Source organism: Macaca nemestrina, chromosome 12 (genome assembly GCF_043159975.1).
Source record: "Macaca nemestrina isolate mMacNem1 chromosome 12, mMacNem.hap1, whole genome shotgun sequence".
Taxonomy (NCBI): Eukaryota; Metazoa; Chordata; class Mammalia; order Primates; family Cercopithecidae; genus Macaca; species Macaca nemestrina.
Window position 1 is genome coordinate 117,793,092 of NC_092136.1, and position 19,301 is coordinate 117,812,392.

Consider the following 19,301-nt stretch of genomic DNA (forward strand, 5'->3'; position numbering starts at 1 on the left):
GTTGCCCAGGCCTGGAGTGCAGTGGTGCAATCTCGGCTCACTGCAACCTCTGCCTCCCAGGTTCCAGCAATTGTCTGCCTCAGCCTCCTGAGTAGCTGGGATTACAGGCAGCTGCCACAGTGCCTGGCTAGTTTTTGTATTTTTAGTAGAGATGGGGTTTCACCATCTTGGCCAGGCTGGTCTTGAACTCCTGAGCTCATGATCCACTCACCTCGGCCTCCCAAAGTGCTGGGATTACAGGCATGAGCCACCGCACCCAGCTAGCTATGATCATTCTTAATGGCAAAAGACTGAATGTTTCCCCGTAAGATCAGGAACAGGACAGGTTGTCCTCTTCCACCAATTCTATTCAACATTTTACCAGAGGTGCTAGCCAAAACAATCAGGCCAGAAGAAGAAATAGAAAACATCTAGTCTGGGTAGGAAGAAGTAAAACTGATTTTATTTTCAGGTAACATGATCATCTAGGTAGGAAACCTGATGGAATCTGCCAAAAAAGCTACTGGAACTTGTAACTGATAACAGACAAGGTAACAGGTTGCAGGATCCATATTTTAAAACAATTGTATTTTTATATACTAACAACAAATAATTGAAAGTTAAAATTTATAAAACAATGCCATTCATAATAGCATCAAAAAATATCAAATACCAAAATTAACCATATGTCGGGACATAAATCGAGCCACAATGACTTTCAAAAGTTATATCATTTAGAGGATATTCTATGAATTAATAAAAAAGAGAAAATTGGAAAATCCTCAACTGACTGGGAAGCAAATAATGTACTTCTAAATAATCCAAGGGCCAGAAGAAATCATAATGAAATTTTAAAATATTTTATTTATTTATTTATTTTTGAGACAAGGTCTCCCTCTGTCACCCAGGCTGGAGTACAATGGCACAATCACAGCTCACTGCAACCTCGAACTTCTAGACTCAAGCAAACCTCTCACCTTAGCTCCCTGAGTAGCTGGGACTACCGGCCCAAGCCACCATGTCCAGCTAACTTTTAATTTTTTTGTAGAGACAGGATCTCGCCCAGGCTGGTCTCAAACTCCTTGGCTCAAGTGATCTTCCTGCCTTGGGCTCCCAAAGTGCCAAGATTACAGGCCTGAGCCACCTCGCCTGGCACAATTTTAAATATAGCATTAACAAAATTTCTGAGATGTGACTAAAACAGTGCCCAAAGGGAAAAAAATTAGAGATGAAGAAAATCAGTGATCTCAGTTGCCATCTCAAGATGATTAAAAAAAAACCACCTCAAACCTAAAAAAAGTAGGATATGATAAAGAGCAGAAGTTTAAGAATAGAAAACAGAATTTAAAATTGTAAAAGCCAAAATTTGTTTTTTTAAAAAAGATTAATAAATTTGAAAAAAAAAATTAGCAAGACTGATTTTGAAAAAGAAAGAGGCCAGGCACGGTGGCTCACATCTATAATCCCAGCACTTTGGGAGACCGAGGCAGGCAGATCACCTGAGGTCAGGAGTTCAAGACCAGTTTGGCCAACATGGTGAAACCCCGTATCTACCAAAAATACAAAAATTAGCTGGACGTGTTGGCGGGCACCTCTAATTCCAGCTACTCAGGAGGCTGAGGCAGGAGAATCGCTTGAACCCAGAGTCAGAGGTTGCAGTGAGCCTGAGATTGCACCACTGCACTCCAACCTCAGCAAAACAGCAAGACTCCATCTCAAAAAAAAAAAAAAAAAGGAAGGAAGGGGAGGGAGGGAGGGAAAGAGAGAGAGAGAGAGAGACAGGGAGAGAAAGAAGGAAGGAAGAAAGGAAGGAAAAGAGAGAGAGAAAGAAAAAGAAAGAAGGAAGGAAGGAAGGAAGGAAGGAAGGAAGGAAGGAAGGAAGGAAGGAAGGAAGGAAGGAAGGAAAGAAAGAAGGAAAGAAAGAAAGAAAGAAAGAAAGAAAGAAAGAAAGAAAGAAAGAAAGAAAGAAAGAAAGAAAGAAAGAAAGAAAGAGTGAATTACTAATATTGGGAATGAATAAAAAAGGCAACATTACTCCAGATCCTAGACAATACATTTTGAACAACATTATTCCAATTTGGATGAAATGGACAAATTCTTCAAAAAGCCAAGTTCACAAAGATAAAAGAAGAAGAAACAGAAGAGTACTGGGATATTCTGACATCCATTAAGGAAACTGAATCTTTGCCTCCCAACTCCCTGCCGGCTTCCTTGGAGGCTCATCCTCCATGGGCGAATGCACAATATTAGAGTCAGTTAAAGATTTAAAGGGAATCTGCAGGCAGTTTGGGGGCTCCCTAATCTACCACTCCCTTCTTTCTGAGATCTTTCCTTCTCAGTTTCCGGCTGCTTAGGCAGCTCGGAACCCTGATCTGTGACTGAGTTCTCAGCCCAGCAGCACTCACCCTCATGTGGAATCTGGTCTCCCAGGTGCCACCTGGAACTGGAGTGAGCTCTCAGGGACCTCAACTAGTTTGCTCTACTCCTTCTACTTAACACGACCCTCTCAACGCCGTTGGTTCTTGCTTGTGCTCTAGTGCCTTCAAAATAGTTGGATTTGTTTGTTTGTTTTTGCAGATGATATATATATTTTTGAAACAATTTCAAACTTTCAGAGGGGTTGCAGGAATAATACAAAGAACTCCTGTATACACTTTACACAGATTCATCTGTTGTTAGCACATTTCCATGACTGCTGTTCCTTGTTGGTAGATGATCAATAGAAATAGCGATATGTGTGTATGCATATATATACATATTTTTAAATAGACTTTATTTTTTAGAACAGTTTTACATTTACAAAAACAAAAACAGCTGGGTGTGGTGGTGCACATCTGTAGTTCCAGCTACTTGGGAGACTGAAGCAGGAGGATTGCTTGAGCCTAGGAGTTTGACTCCAGTCTCGGCAACATAGTGAGACTCTGTCTCAAGAAAAAATGAGGGGGATGGGGGTGGGTGTGGTGGCTCATCCCTGTAATCTCAGCACTTTGGGAGGCCGAGGTGAGCGGATCACCTGAGGTCAGGTGTTCGAGACCAGCCTGGCCAACATGGTAAAATCCTGTCTCTACTGAAAATACAAAAATTAGCTGGCCATGATGGTGGATGCCTGTAATCCCAGCTACTCGGGAGGCTGAGGCAGGATAATTGTTTGAACCTGGGAGGCACAGGTTGCAGTGAGCCAAGATTGTGCCACTGCACTCCAGACTGGGCGACAAAGTGAGACTCCATGTCAAAAAAAAAAAAAAAAAAAGAGAGAGAACATACTATAGAGGGTTCTCACATACCCCACATCCAGTTTCCCCTATTATTAACATCTTACATTAGTGTGGTACTTTTGTTACAATTAATCAGTGATGTATCATCACTGACTATACAGTCCATACTACTCAATGTTCTTTTTATTTTCTCTTTTTTGTTTTTTTTTGAGACGGAGTCTTGCTGTCTCCCAGGCTGGAGTGCAGTGGCACAATCTTGGCTCACTGCAACCTCTGCTTCCCAGGTTCAAGCTATTCTCCTGCCTCAGCCTCCTGAGTAGCTGGAATTATAGGTGCCCACCACCACACCCAGATAATTTTTGTATTTTTTAGTAGAGATGGGGTTTCACCATGTTGGCCAGGCTGGTCTCGAACTCCTGACCTCAGGTGATCCTCCTGCCTTGGCCTCCCAAAGTGCTGGGATTACAGGCATGGGGCACCGTGCCCAACCCTAATGTCCTTTTTCTACTCCAGCATCTGATCCAGGGTGTCATAATTAGTTGCCATGTCTCCGTAGGCTCCTTTTGGCTGTGGGAGTCTCTGGGGTTTGGTGCTCTTGACAGTTCTGGTGCATACTGGTCAAGTGCTGTGTAGGAGGTCCCACTGTTGGAATTCATTTGATGGTTTCCTCATGGTTATCTGGGGCTGTGTGTTCTGGGAGGAAGACTACAGAGGTTAAATGCCATTCTTGTCACATCACATGAAGGGTTTATACTATCACCGTAACTTACTGTTATTGATTTTCATCTGAATCAGCTGGCTGACGTTGTTTGTCAGCTTCTCCACTATGAAGTTATTCTTCCTCCACTTTCTATGCTGTATTCTCTGGAAGGAAGTCATTGTACAGCCCACACTTAGGAAGTCACTATGTACAGCCTGCACTTAAAGAGTGAGAAGGTTTTCTTCCTCCACCACCACTGATGGTAGATGATCTATGTAAGTGATACGAAATTCTTGGACATGGGAGATCTGTCTCTTCTAATAGCTGAAGTTCTAAATATTTTATTCAGAATTTGTAACTGTTATCAGCCAAAGGGTGTTTGGAAATAGCTTGTACTAGAATATCCCTTTGGCTGATAACAGTTTATAGACTCAGAGCGGGATCTTCTCATATCTAACATTTGTTGGACACTTACTTGGTACCACGCACTGTGCTAAACATCATTCACATATCTTATTTCATTTAATCTTTGCAATAACTCTGCGTACTATTATTATGCCCATTTTATGCATAAAGAATCAGAACCCTACTGGTGAGCCCTGCTGCATTCCCGTGTGTACCTTGCGTGCCATACTTCTAAAATTTCAGTGAATTTCCTTGCCGTCTTTGTCCATGTGGGTTTTGTGCTGCTAGGTGAGCCCTGCTCTCACTGGTCTTGTTTATGCATTTCTGGTTCCCCACCCTCCCTTCCCTGCTGGACCTGGTTGTGTAGTAACTGGGTGCCCACCTCAGCATGCTCCAGAGCCAACCCCAGAATTCAGTTCCGTGATTGCTGACAGGTGCCTGAACTCTCCGACACAGACTATGAGACCCTGGCCACCATAACAGTCCCAGGGAATGAGGGGCCAGAGCCTGACACCTCCACTCACACATAAAGTACCCTTGCCACCCAAGGGCAAAAACAGCACCTCACACCTATGAGGACCTGAGAGATCTAGAAGTCTGTTTCACACTCTGAGCAAAATCCCCCACCCAGATGTTAAAAGGCAAGAGGGCAGGGAGGGAGTTGAAGACTCAGAAACCACTATGGTTGGAAAAGAAAACCAAACCAAACAATTTGTGGACGGTTAACCCACCTGCCCACAAAACAACCTTAAAGGAGGACCCATGAGGTATGATGGGGCTCAGCCAATTTTCACAAGTACGAACCATTTAACGCTCAAGGTTTCACCCCTCCTTAATACCATCCCTAGTGCTTTGTGCTGGGCACCACAATCAGGTGAAAAGACAGCTTGGGTGCAGAATCTCATTTGATTTTTACAAAAGCCTTAGGAGCATGCAGGACAGGGATTCATACCCTCACTTTATCACAGAAATGGAGGCTTAGAGACGTCACGTGATTTGCCAGACATGGTCCAGTGAGTGAATATGCTGTCCAACGCCATCTTGGGCTTTATATGGAATGGCTCAGTGGAAAAGACTGGAACCATTCCCATTAAAAAACATCGAGTAGAGGCACCTAATAATAGTGGCCAATCAACAAAGATGCACATGAAACTGTTAGTCAAAACAGCATGTTCTTCCCAAAGCTGGAGCACTTAGGAAGGTTAGAATGTCTAGTGTTAACCAAGGAAGGTTCTCGATAAGCAGTGCTGAGTATTGTGCAGAAGGGGGAAGAGAAGGCACAAAGAAGGCCAAATGGCTCCACACTCCCAGGACTGTGTCCCCACTCTCTGACTGCCATCTCCTGGAGTGCTCTGCCTGGCTGGGGTCCCCATACGGAAATCATCTGGTGGCCTGTGCGAGGAAACAGCCAACCTTAGAGTTCTGTTCCCACTCAGATATGTCTCTGCGGGTTGCCAGCATATGGCATACTGCCTAGCACGCAGGGGGTGCACACTAAATGTTTGTTGACTGGAAGTAGCTGATAAATGTTTGCTGACTGAGGCACAGACAGGTGAAGTCACTCTTCCAAGATTACACAGCCAGTAAGTAGCAGAAGTGAGATTCAACCCAAGTCAACAGACGATTCAGCACTTAACCCTCTCTGTTTTCCCCTCCACCATACAACCTCTTGCCCCAAGGACCAGAATGATGTTGTTTTCTCATCCTATTCCTTGTAATTCCCAATACAATGTGTGCCACACAGTAGACTCATAAGAAATTTTTGTTGACTGAAGCTTAGCGACCTGCCCCAACACTGAGCCAGCGGAGTTTCCTTACTAAACCATAAACCACAGTGAGCAGGAAGTGGAGGGATGGGCCTGAGTCGGGAATAAGGAGGAAGAGGCCCTGGACACAGAGTAGTAGCCAAGGGTGAGGACTGGGTTAGACGGTGGGGAGGAGGCATGCCACATTGGTCCTCACACAATCTCTGAAACCCCACCAGCACCCCCAGGCCACCCCAAGCCCTGCACAACCTGCCAGAGCCAGCCATACCTCTGTTCTGCCATCTGTCCCCTCCACCTGGAAGTCTCTTCCTTCCCTCTTTGAAGGGAAGGTCACCCCAACTCCTGCAGATTTAAGTGCACTTCCTCCTGGAAGCTTTCTTGGCCCTCCTTACCAGGTAAAGCCTCAAATACAGGTTCTCATGGCACTTACTACAGTTGCAACTCTGCATTTTATTTGAGTGACTATTTGATTCACATCCATCTCCCCTTCCAAACTGCAAGCTCCTGGGGGGCTCTCCTTTGCTCACCGTGTATTCCCAGCATCCTGCATACTGCCTGGCACTGAGGAAATGGCCAGTGACCCTGTGTTGAATAGGGAATGACTGAATTCCTAAAAGGAGCACCCTCTGTGGTGGGATGAAAATGGCCCCCAAAAGATATCCAGACCTAATCCCTTGAGCCTGTGTGTTACTTTATATGGGAACAGTGTCTTTGTATCTTGAGTCTTGAGATGGGGGGGTTATCCTAGATGATCAAAGTGAGCCCTAAATGCAATTGCATTGCAGTGCTTAAGAAATTTTTGGCATAAGAAAGAGGCAGGGAGAGATTTCTCTCACACACACACACACACACACACACACACACACACACACACACAAACACACACACACACGAAGGCAAGCCACCAGGAGCCAAAAGAGGCAAGGAACACATTCCTTCCTAGAACATTCCAGCCCTGCCAGTACCTTGATTGAAGCCCAATGAAACTGATTTCAGACCTACCAGAACCAGGAGAGAATCCATTCTGTCATCTTAAGCCACCTAGTGTGTGATAATTTGTTATAGCCATGGGAAACAAATACACCTGACCTCCAAAACCCTCCTCATCCTGACCCCCAAAACCCTCCTGCCTTCTCCGTGTCTAAGCACCTCAGATTTATGGGGGAAGGAATAATCTAGAATAATCTGAAATAATTTTAAAAGGAAAAAAGAAAGGGGTATCAAGAAGAGAGGAGAGGGTGCATGTAAGGAGGGCTAGAGCCTGACTGTGTAGGGGGATCGTAATTTACTCAGAAGCCAGAGGAAGAAGAGCCCTATGTCCATGCCTCCCTCACCTCTCCTCCAGGGAATGTTCTCCAGAAGTGGGGGAGGCTGAGAGTTCTCAAGTCCCCTGTCTGTCTCTCTATCTGTCAGCCGGTAGCCATGATCCCCATGAAGGAGCCAGCCCTCACCCAGGTAGGCCTCACTCACTAGGTGCCAACCCCTCCCACACCGGCCAGACACGCCCTTACCTGGAGGCCTGGCACTTGCCGTTCCCTTTGCCCACAGCACCCTTCGTCCAGATATCCACATGGTTCATTCCTCACCTCCTTTGGGCCCTTGTTCTAATGTCACCTACTGGGGAAACTGCCCACTCTATTTAACATGGAGGTGGAGGCCAGGGGCAGTGGCTCACGCCTATAATCTCAGTACTTTGGGAGGCTAAGGCAGGTCGATCGCTTGAGCCCAGGAGTTCAAGACCAGCTCGGGCAACATAGGGAGATCCTGTCTTTATAAATAAATCTAAAGAAAAAAAGGAAAAAAAATGGCAGTGGGGGAGGAAAAAGGAAAAAAAGAAAAAAAAAAGGCAACTCCCCCATTCCCTAAACCCCTTTCTTACTTTATTGTTCTCGGTGGCATTTATCACTGTCTGACATATTACACATTTCTCTCATTTATTGACTCTTGGTGTCCGTCTCCTCCTGCTACAATGAACACTCCATGTGGCAGTTTTGTTTGCTTTGTCTGCCTCGAATGAAGCCTGGGATGTGGCAGGAAACCAACAGCTACTGAAGAATAAACACTCTCAGGGGGCATTTCTCCGGGAAAATGGAGGCGCTGGGGTGAGCACCGTCAGGTGGGAGTGATGGGAGCAGGATGATAAAGTCTCTACTTCAGAAGCCACCAGCCCAGCCACTTCTGCAGGTCCTCCGTGCCAAATGCAAACCCTGTCAAGGCATTTCTTATACTTTCTAGTAATTTTCATTCCCACAGACCCCACCCCTGGCTGCCTTGGTCTGTGAGCCTCCCACAGGGGGAACTGGCAGCACCCAAACACCTGCCAGTAGTCCCCAAAGTTGGTTCTTTCTGTCAGCCTTCCAACTGGCCTACTGCTGGAGTTGTCCACTTGCTGCCTTCTGTCTGTGGCTGGTGTGCTTGGCACTGGCAGGAGTAGTCAACAGGAATAGTTAGAGGCAGACCTGGGTTTAAAAGCCAGCTGCACCACTTACGGAGTTACCTTGGGAAAAGCATATAACCTTTCTAAGAGTCAGTTTCCTCCTCTGTAAAATGGGAAGAGAAGACCTCTCTCACACAGAATCAGAGGAAGTACGTAGTAGCAAATTGGCCAGCACAACAATAAAACGTAGGTTTCCTTTCCCCCACTCTTTCTAACTAAACATCCTCCAAGACAAATGTAGTATCTTTTCTGTTTTTGTCACCAGGTGCTTAGCACAGTGCCTGACAGAGGGACTACACAATGAGTGTTTGCAGATTTGAGCTACTGATCCAAGAGGAAGGTGTGGCAATTATGAACTTTGTCACCAAATTGGGATCTCAGAAGAGCTGTGCAACTGACTTATGCTTTAATATGTAGTGACCACAGTTGGCCTAGGGAGAAGAACTGAGTGGAGAGGGGGAAGTAATCTTGAGTCTGGGGCTCAAGAAAGTGGTGTAATAGCAAGAGGCTGTGACCAACCGCCCTCAGTATTTTGCTTTGTGAGTGGACAGTGGATGGGTGAGTCCCCAGAAAACACGTGGAAACACTTCTGTTAATGTATAAATATAGACACACATAGTGACCACTTACCAGAATTTCACGAATCTCAGCATCTGTTTACTTCAGCTTTCCAAAGTTAGGCTGAGAATTTATTTCTACAATGTGCAACAGTAAACACGAGTCACCTCTTTGAAACTTCATACTGTGCATCAAGTGTCGATCGAAACTGTGTATATTTCTGAATATGTATTTACTTAAAGAACTTGTATGGGTTTTGAACACATTTACTAATTAAAGTTTAAATTTTTTTTTTTTTTTTTGAGACAGAGTTTCACCCTTGTTGCCCAAGTTGGAGTGCAATGGTGCAATCTCAGCTCACTGCAATCTCCGCCTCCTGGGTTCAAGCAATTCTCCTGCCTCAGCCTCTTAAGTAGCTGCGATTACAGGCATGTGCCACCTTGTCCAGCTATTTTTTTTTTTTTTTGGTCATTAGTAGAGACGGGGTTTCACCATGTTGGTCAGGCTGGTCTTGAACTCCTGACCTCAGATGATCCACCCGCCTCAGCCTCCCAAAGTGCTGGGATCACAGGTGTGAGCCGCTGTACCTCGCTAGCTTAAAATTTTTTTTAATGTAAAGATAACCTCACCATATACAAGAACTCAAAGAATGCTTGGAAGAAATGCTAATTTTTTTTCATGGCCCTGGTAATTTTCCACTGGAATTTTGGGGTGTCCTGAGAAGAAAGGCTGGGGTAGGACAGAGGGGCAGGTTAGTGAAGACAGAAAAAGGGGTGGCTACAGACTATCAGGGATACCAGCAGGACCTCCCCCATCAAAATCACCCAAATGTTGGCCTGTTTAAAAGAGTTTGGAAAAGGAGGTGCGAAGAACATCACCTGTCTTGTTCTTCTGTCCCAAAAGGTCAGATCGCCACAGAATGAATCTGGGGGCGAGGTGTGAACCCGCTATGCTCTTGAGATAGCTCTTCCTCTCTGACTTTCGTTTTCTTATAAATTATAAAACTTCCACTATTCCTTAGGACTGCAGAGCTTCTCTCTTCATGCCCGCCCCCCACACATCCTCTGCTGGGCACTTGTACACGCTCACCATTCGCCATCCCTGGCTGGCCTCCAATGACCATTTCTTATATTTGTCATTAATTCTGTGAAAGAGGAAAGACTGTACTTCCAGTGTGTCCTGGGAACAGTGCTGGAATGGAAGCATGTAGGTAGATGACAGGAGCTCCCTGAGAGGATTCTAGGGTTCCACGGTGGGCAGGGAGACCTCCTGGAGCCTGGGGGACAGGGAGAAGAGGCTTCCTACTGTGAGCTGCTCAAGACACGTTTGGTCCAGCAGTGAACAGAAAGGAAATCCAATTTATAGGAAAAATGACAGCAGTACTAATATCCACAAGTATATAACACTTTAGAGTTTACAAAACACTTTAGATCTAAGCTGTTTCTTCTCATATCATAATGAAGTTACCTATTGAAGTCTAAACACCCTAAAAGTGCATGAGCCTGATAAGGCCGGTGTCTTACTAATTTTTGGATCCTACCATGCCTAGGCAAGAGTACTTAACAAATGTTTGCTTGCATTCATCCTCTCAACAACGCTGATTGGTTGGAAGAAGTGGTATTATCCTCCTTTCGTAGCTAAGAAATCCGAGACCTAGGGAATTCATGACTTGCCCAAAGTCACAGATGGCAACTGACAGACCTGGGGCTTGAACCTCAGGCTTGGGTCTTCCCGTTGAGCACTTGGTCTGCTGCCAGAGACAGGGAAGAATATACAGCTTTAAATCCTTGAAGCTGAGGAACTGTAATTCAAGGATTTACAAGACATTTCTGCATGAGAGAGTAGTGATTAGGATTTGTCTTCATATGGGAGCCTCCCTGTATTGGATGAACTTTCTTGGTCTTGTCAGTATAAAGAACATGCATGCCCATTGTTCTGAAGACATCCTAAACATCTGCGATGGGTCCAAGACAGAGTCCTCAGACTGAAGTGTTACCGGTTTCATTTAGCAATGTCAGTGGAGTGTTTCTTTAGCAGAGCCATGCCCCTGAGGAATTACAGAAATGGTTTCCCTAAGTCTCAATTTAGGCTGCCCCATGGCTGAAAATCATTATCCTTTGTCCAGTCGTTGTTCACTGCAGGGCAGGAGCCCAGACAACCACGGGAAGAGTAGGCAGACCAAGTCTTTTCCCTTCCGGGCAGGAATGACTAGGGGAAGGCCCTGGATTGGGCCTGATTTGCCACTATCTGGACCACATGGCTGCTGGCCCACTTGCAGGGTTATTTAAGGCCAAGGCAGGCTTAAGGCAACTAGCCCTATGTGAGCCATTGGAGCCAGATTATACCTTCAGAATAGGTCTAGGAATTTCTCTTGAAAGATATTGATGTTCTTGCTGTGAATCATCTTGAGGCAAAAAGTGAAAAACAAAACAGGTGGTCTTTGGGCAGGAAGAGGAAGGCCTCTCCTCTCTTTATGGGCAAGAAGCGTGTTCAGAAAGGCCTAGAGATTTCCAAAGGCAGGAAGTTCACTGACCTCTCCCTGCCACCAACACTGCCAGAAACTTAAGGAGGGTTTGCAAAATGCAGCAGAACTGGTGGGTGCTCTGAAACTACTGCTTTGAGCAGCTGTAACCGACTATCTCTTTGGTACTTTTGTTATTTGAGAGCTTCCAACAGCATTTTTCAAATGTGATGGGCCCGTGTCCATACTTCAAAGAAACAGCTGCAGCTCAGAGGCCACCACCATGTGGCTCGGAGGTGAGCTGCAAGCCCTCCAGGATGGCTCTTGGGTTGGAAACCCAAGAGCAGATGAACTTCCTGCTTTTGTGGGATGGGAGTTCAAACTGTTGTTATTTTAGAATTAAGGGGAAATGACTCCCTTAAAAACTGGAGAAGTCAAGGCCATCTGGGCTGCAGAAGGAAGACACGACTGTGTCTTGAAATGACACGAGATATTTCTGTCAATGTTCTGTTCTTCACTTCTTGCATCCCAAGTTCATAAAGCAATGACGAAGGACTAAGTTCATGATCAGTGACAATGGACCAGGCCCACAGCCTTCCTGACCAGGTGATTTTCTTAAAATCATTCTGGGGGAGGGAGGTGTCCCAAGTACAGCCAAAGGCCCCAGTTGTCCCGAGATGGGGTGGTGGGCCTCAGCACAACGTACAACCCAGAGTGAGGCCAAACACATCCAGGCCATGAAAGAAAGGGGCTAGATCCCTCTAGTCAGCGTGCTTTTTGCTCAATGTTTCTACAGACCCATTCCCTCTCACTTGAGAAGCCATTATCAGTTATCAGAACACTTTGTGTCTGGCTTTACAACAACCCGGATTCCATTCTTGCCAACAGCTAATAGAGCCAAAGGGACCGGTCCCAGGGCACACGACTGGTAGTGACCAAACTGGGGCTAGAAGTAGGTCTGTTGGTTTTGAGGTACCCAGGCTCCTCCCACCTTGGGCAGTGACCAAGAACAGTGTCCCAGGCAGATTATAGGAATGAGAAGGCTCTTAGCCCCAGCTCTGCCGATTTAAAGGAATTAGCAGGGGCATTCCCTCACCTGGGAGATCAGTGCTTCTTCCCTTTCCCCCTAAACTGATGGGCATGACAACCCCACGCAGCCTTCACAGTTCCACAAACTCAGCTGCTGTGGTTTGATAGCCAGAGAGTTGGGCTTTGATCTGAAGACCAAAGTTTTAATTCTGTCACTAACTAGTGAGTTACCCTGGCTAGTCACCTTCATGCTGTAGATTTCCTCTTCTATTTAAAATGCAAATCTGCCATGTCCCTCTCCTGCCTAAAACCCTTCACTGATACCTTTCACGTACCCAGCTAAAGTTCTAGGAACTCCCCATTCAAGCCTGAGCCACCACACAGAGTCGAGAGGAATGTTGAGAATGGGGTTTTGTCCCTTCTGAGCTCTTTGGTGCTCCTCCAGGAGGGAGCCAGGCAGAAGGTGAAGGGATGTGGACACTCATTAGGTTCGGCAGCTGGAGACTCCTCCCAGGGCTGTTGCTGAGGCTGGGCAAGCCCCTCACTGTGCATCTGCAATTCTCCTGGACCCAACAACTACCAAGTTTCCTACCCACACAGTTTCCTTCTCTGTGTCTCCTTCTCACGGTCAGTTCCCTCTGTCTCTCTCCCTGTTATGTGCAGCTCTGACACGGTGATCACAGTCCTGGAACTCCCCTACTCACCAGTCCAGGGACAGAAACTGCAAGTTGTGCTTGTTCACACACTCAAGCTCAGACCTCCTGCCCACTCAGATGCCCACCCGACTCCCCAGGGATGCCCATTTAACAGCATCATCCTGAACACCACGATAAAGTAAAATGAAAATGAGACAATGGAACCACCCAGAGCCCAAGTCTGCCCTCAAAATTTCCCAGGGTAGCCCTTGGGGCGAGATGTTCACTCAGCAGGTTCCCTGGTTCCCTGGGCTCACCACATCCCTCTACCCTCTACTAGACTCTCAGCCCTCAGCTGCTCCTCCTCCCTTGCCCTCCCCCTTCTCTTTCTCTCCGACCCCATTCTCTCTTTCCCTCAGTTACTCGACATTTGTCTCTTGCAAGAACTCTTCCAAGATTTAGAAGGGCACTGTTCATGTGCTAGTAAAAGCATGAGCTCTGGAGTCAAACAGACCAGTCCGACAGGCTCCTAGCTCTGCTACTTACTGAGTGAATGACGTGGGCAAGTAACTCAGTCTCTGACCTCATTTTCCCATCTGTAAAACACTGATAATGATGCTTATCTCACTGAGTGATTATAAGGATTAACTGAAATAAGGTTTGCAGATTATTCAGGGTAGTTAACACTAGCTGCTATGAAAAAAATTTCACAATCTCAGTGGCTTGATACAATAAGGGTGTACTCCTCACCCAATCAATAGGCTGATGCAAACTGGGTGTCTTTTCTGTACAGCTGTCCTGCAAGAGGTGATTCAGGGGTCCAAGCTCCCTCTATTCCCTTGGAGTCCTCCACTGGACTCCTCCAGATGGCTGGCAGAATAGCAAAGACAGAGTTAGCAGCCAGGCCTGGAAGCGGCACCCATCAACTCAACTTTACATTGGTTAAAAGCCAGCCACATATTCTACTTAACTGCAAGGGAGATTGAGAAATATGAGTTGTCCCATGTGCCCAGGAAGAGGAACTGGGATTGCTAAGCATCTGGCTATTCTCTGCTACAACACATGAAGTATTTCACACAGTGCTTGATAGGTCACAAAAACTCAATAAATATTAATAGAAGGTATGGCCCAGTGTGGTGGCTCACACTTGTAATCCTGGCACTTTGGGAGGCTGAGGCAGGAGGATTGTTTGAGCGTAGGAGTTCCAGACCAGCCTGGGCAACATGGTAACACCTCATCTCTACCAAAACAAAACAAAAGAATTACCTGGGCATGGTGGCCTGCACCTGTAGTCCCAGCTACTCAGGAGGCTGAGGTGGGAGGATCGCTTGAGCCTGGGAGGTAGAGGCTGCAGTGAGCCAAGATCAATCCACTGCACTCCAGCCTGGGTGACAGAGTGAAACCTTGTCTCAAAAAAAATAAATAAATAAATAAAAATTAAAAAAGAGAATATCCTTTAATGATTGCTTCCTATATGTCTCTCTACTTGCATGAATACCAGAATTCACAGAACTTTAGGGTAGACTTTTCAGAACACTGAATACAAAACAAAATAAACATGTGGGTTCTGTGTTTCTTTTTCTTCCTTTTCAAGTACAGTAATCACATGCCTGACATAACTCCCATTCTGGGTGCTCTCCATGAGGCAGCAGGATACATTGGAATAGCCTGCATTCAAATCCTGGCTCTGCCCTGAGCAAGGTATTAACCTGTGTTAGCCACTGTGGTTTTCTCATCTTAAAACAAGAATGCCAGTTTACCCACTTTCCAGGGTTCTTAAAAAGGGCCATATTCCCTCATCTCCAAGTAAACACTTCCTTCTGTCTGGAATACCCTCCCTATCCACTCTTCATTAGCTACCTCCTATTCCTCCCTCAAGTCTTAACTTAGATGCCACCTCCTTCAGGAAGCTTTCCTTATCTGTTTATCCCAAGTGTGGCTGAGTGCCCGTGGCTTTTCTCCCCACATCAGACTGTACTTGCCTTCCCAGAGCACTTACCACTGTGTATCAAAATCTCTGTTCACTTTCTGTCTCTAGCCAGATTGCTTCTTGGGGGAAGGGACCTAGTTGTGATCACCATTTTATTCCTAGCATCAGGACAGCATCTGGCCCACAACGAGTGTCCAGTAAATATTGTCATATGAACAAATTAAAAATTTTGATTCTCCTTCAAAATGGTAACGTGTAAGACTCTTATACATCAACAAAAAATAAAAGTAAAGACAAGTTCAGGAACTGGCCGGGTGTGTTGGCTGTAATCCCAGCACTTTGGGAGGCTGAGGCAGGCGGATCATTTGAAGTCAGGAGTTCGAGACCAGCCTGGCCAACATGGTGAAACACCGTATCTACTAAAAATACAAAAATGTCGCCAGGCATGGTGGTGGGTGCCTGTAATCCCAGCTACTTGGAAGGCTGAGGCATGAGAATCACTTGAACCTGAGAGGTGGAGGTTGCAGTGAGCCAAGATTGTGCTGCTGCACTCCAGCCTGGACCACAGAGAGAGACCTTGTCTACAAAAAAAAAAGTTCAGGAAGAAACATCACAGTGTCTTTCTCTTTTAAAAGGTCAGGGAGAACTAAGTAGTTGTTTCAGAAGGCAGCCACACCCCTTGGGTCATGACAGGGTACTCCTGAGCAATTTACCATCTTATTTCTCACTTGAGCAACAGAGAATATAAAAAAACATCTTCACACGTTAAAAAAGCTGGGGCTTGCCCTCTCCACTCATCTGGGGATGTGGCAACAAGAGCTGTCTCCTGAGGGCGGCCCTGGCTGATCATGTGTCCTGGTAGGCCTGCAGATACCACTCTCCCCCATCTGTGTAGCTGAGGCACCCCTGCCTTCGCTGACTATCATCAAGAGTGAGGTCTTTCTAGTCCCAGTGTAGACTCTTAGATGCAGGATGGGATCTCCCAGCTCCCACCCCCAGCCAACCTGGCACACTCTCAGTCCAGGCCACTGGGCAGAGAGATTTCCACTCTGAAAATATTGAAATAGGGTGGAAATTATATCTCCACAAACCATGGGGACAATGCCTCACTAACTCCTAGACCACGCACAGTTCTGGTGTCATACACCTAAGTTTGGGGCCCTTTCTCAAAAGCTGCAGTAAATAAGGCCCTCCATGTGGGCACTGGGCACTGCCAGGGAAGCTTCCCAGGAGCAGGTGATAGTTACAGAAGGCAGTCAAATGCCTAGGCAGATAGGGCGAATCCCTGGTGAAACCCCACCTCCAAGTCGAAGACAATTTAAAACCTGAAAGCCAAGCTACAAGTTAAATCTTCGGACCAGATTGAGAACCTGTCTTCCCATTTGGCACATTTTTCTCTGACTGATCCCCACCCTTCACCTATTTTACATACACCTACCCTTTCCTAACTGGTTTTCTACACTGTTGTGCTTACCTTTGAGTGGTGTCTTCACTTTAACCTTTTTTGCATACTCACAAACCAATCAGCATGCACTCCCTATTCTCAGTCCAGAAAAAGCCCTGGACCCAGCCACAATGAGAAAAAAAAAAAACACCCAACTTTGAGGGTGGGGAACCACCCCCCTCCCCATCTCCTCTCTGCTGAGAGCTGGTCCATCACTCAATAAAATTATTCTCTGCCCATCCTTACCTTTCAACTGTCAGCGAATCCTCATTCCTCTTGAACACAGGACAAGAGCTCAGGAACAAGAACTACCAAATGAAGGTACAAACTACAATACAGGCAGGGTGGGGTGTGGCCGTGTGGGTGGGGCATCAGACCTGGAGGGGGGCGTTGCTGGTCAGAAATGTCCTGAGTCCCTCTTCTTTGGTTTCTCTGAGAAAAAGGGCAGAGTTCCAGGGATGCACACACAGTCCCAAGCATGCATATGCACTTGACAAACAGACTTACAGACACGTGCTCCACACCACAATGAAATCCAAATCCACAGACTGGCCACTGCAAATCATATGACTGCAAGTGCATGCACACACACTCTTTGAAGCAGGGGTCAGCCTCCAAGAAAAAGTGATGGACAGTCTGTCTCCCATATCCTCACATCTTTGGTTCATCTGGAGATGGCCTCAGATGAGCCAAGTGACACAGAGGTATGAGAGACTGAGGATGGGCTGAGGTGTTACCCAGCACTCCAGTAGTGCTATTACCCAACACAAAAATTGGTCTGAATATCAGATTTCAAGCGGGCGAGGGAAACCCAAAAGAGGCTGGGAGAAGTCCTTATGGAGGCTAAAGCAACTCCATGTTGGATGCTAATCCACAGTTTTGGCCATGTTGGCTTCTGAGTCTCCCAGAAGGCCTCTGAGATTCTCAGCTTATCAAGTGCTCCTTGTGTAAGTGCAAGCACTTACTGTAAATCTGGCCCTTAGGTCAAATAACTTTGATGTTACCATACTTCAACTGTCCTACACATCTTTTCTGAATCACCCTTCCCCTATGGTCTGTTTGCCCTGGGCCTGGGAGTGAAGCGTGGAGACACAAACGTGGCTTCTGTTTATGTCCTTACAAAATGTTTTTTTTCTAAGGAACTGGATGTGTCAGTTCCTGCAAAAGGGTCTGGCTGCTTGCTGCTTGTAGAAAGAATGGATAATAAAGGAAAATCTGCTAGCTGCCATGCTAGCAGGGGAAGAGCAGCAAACAATTCCACTCTTCAATTCACGGGGGGAGCACAGGGGTTTTTTAAGGATCTGAAATGTAGAAAAGGCAAGGGTGAGGTTAGGAGGTGCCAGGTAGCATGACTTGTTCGGGTGGTCCTCTTTAATTATGGTCTTAATTGGTGGAGGGGCTGGTGCAATCGTGGATCCTGCCAGGTTATAAATTAGTTACTCTTTAGCAGGGTGTAGGTTCAATTCCGGAAGTAAGCTTTTGCTGGAGAGAGAATTCCGGAGGTGCCTTGTCCCTATCAGGATGCATCACCTGAGGCATCTAAGGAAATATATGACCAGAAAAGAGCATAGCGTGTGCCTAACAAGCACGTAGGTAAATAACCGTGCATAAGGCACAGGAGTACAGTATGGGACAGGAAAGGGAGTGGATGTTCACAGCACATCCTGAGGCTGTATTTTAAGATGAGAGGTAACATACACACAGTTTATCTCAAAGTGATATCTTGAGGCCCAGGAGGGGAGAGAAAAAAGGAAAGAAGAAAAACTAAGTTTAAAACACGGTTTAAGGCCAGGCGCGGTGGCTCACGCCTGTAATCCCAGCACTTTGGGGGGCCGAGGCGGGTGGATCACCTGAGGTCAGGAGTTCGAGACCAGCCTGGCCAACATGGTGAAATCCCGTCTCTACTAAAAATACAAAAATTAGCCCAGGCGTGGTGGCGCATGCCTGTAATCCCAGCTATTCGGAAGGCTGACGCAGGAGAATCGCTTGAACCTGGGAGGCGAAGGTTGCAGTGAGCCGAGATTGTGCCACTGCATTCCACCTTGGGCAACAACAGAGCGAGACTCTGTCTAAAAAAAAAAAAAAAAATCGCGGTTTGAGGCTCAGCTATTAAGCTGCTGGTTAAAAGCCTCTTTCTTGGGCCTCTCAGTTTCCTGGGACTTTGGGGGCAGGTCTGCATAAACTGCTTAGTCGTAGACCCCCCTCCAACAATTAAGTAGGTGACTACGCAGTACTCATTCATCGGTGTCCTCAGACCCCCACACGGAGGCCCTGGGGCAACGCCAAGACCCAAAGCCCCGTCCTGGCGCCCTTGCCCTCAAGCGCCTGCAACTACCTCCTCCCCATTTGGAGCGGCCGCGGCCACATCTTCAACGCCAAGCCGTGGCACGCCCAGTAAAAGCGGGTCGGACGCCCTCACCCGACCTTCCGCACTCAGGGGCGAGGCTGAGCCTGGCCACCTGCCCCCCAACACTTGCACACACACACACACACACACACACACACACACACACGCACGCACGCACGGCCTGCAGGGCTACCTGTACCACTTTGACCCGAAGGCACTGGAGGCCCAGGGGCAAGGGAAAGGAGGGGTGGCCGGAGCCCGCTTCCGCCCCGGGACAGTCTCGGGTTTGCCCCAGGCGGGCTACCTGTGGGACGTGGTTCCCCATCCACGGCCTCGGGGGCGGGGCGTCTGTAGGCAACGCCCCGCGGACGTCAGCCCGGCTGGGCGCGGGCCGA

General features: G+C 46.9%; 1 long non-coding RNA gene across 5 annotated transcripts in view; it reads right to left on the reverse strand.

The window, feature by feature from the left end:
* The window catches only part of LOC105476422 (uncharacterized), a 34,733-nt gene extending 15,465 nt beyond the window's left edge, over nt 1-19,268 (reverse strand). Inside the window, exons 1-5 of one of the 5 annotated variants that reach the window (XR_011611099.1) lie at nt 19,100-19,268; nt 16,806-16,991; nt 14,452-14,569; nt 9,133-9,197; nt 1,710-3,887 (exon numbers count right to left, since the gene is read on the reverse strand). This is a non-coding gene — a long non-coding RNA (uncharacterized lncRNA). Of the gene's footprint in view, nt 1-1,709; nt 3,888-9,132; nt 9,198-14,451; nt 14,594-16,805; nt 16,992-19,099 lie in introns of those variants that run through there. The other 4 variants (XR_011611096.1, XR_011611095.1, XR_011611098.1 and 1 more) reach the window with 4 other exon arrangements.
* Nucleotides 19,269-19,301: the final 33 nt, after the last annotated feature.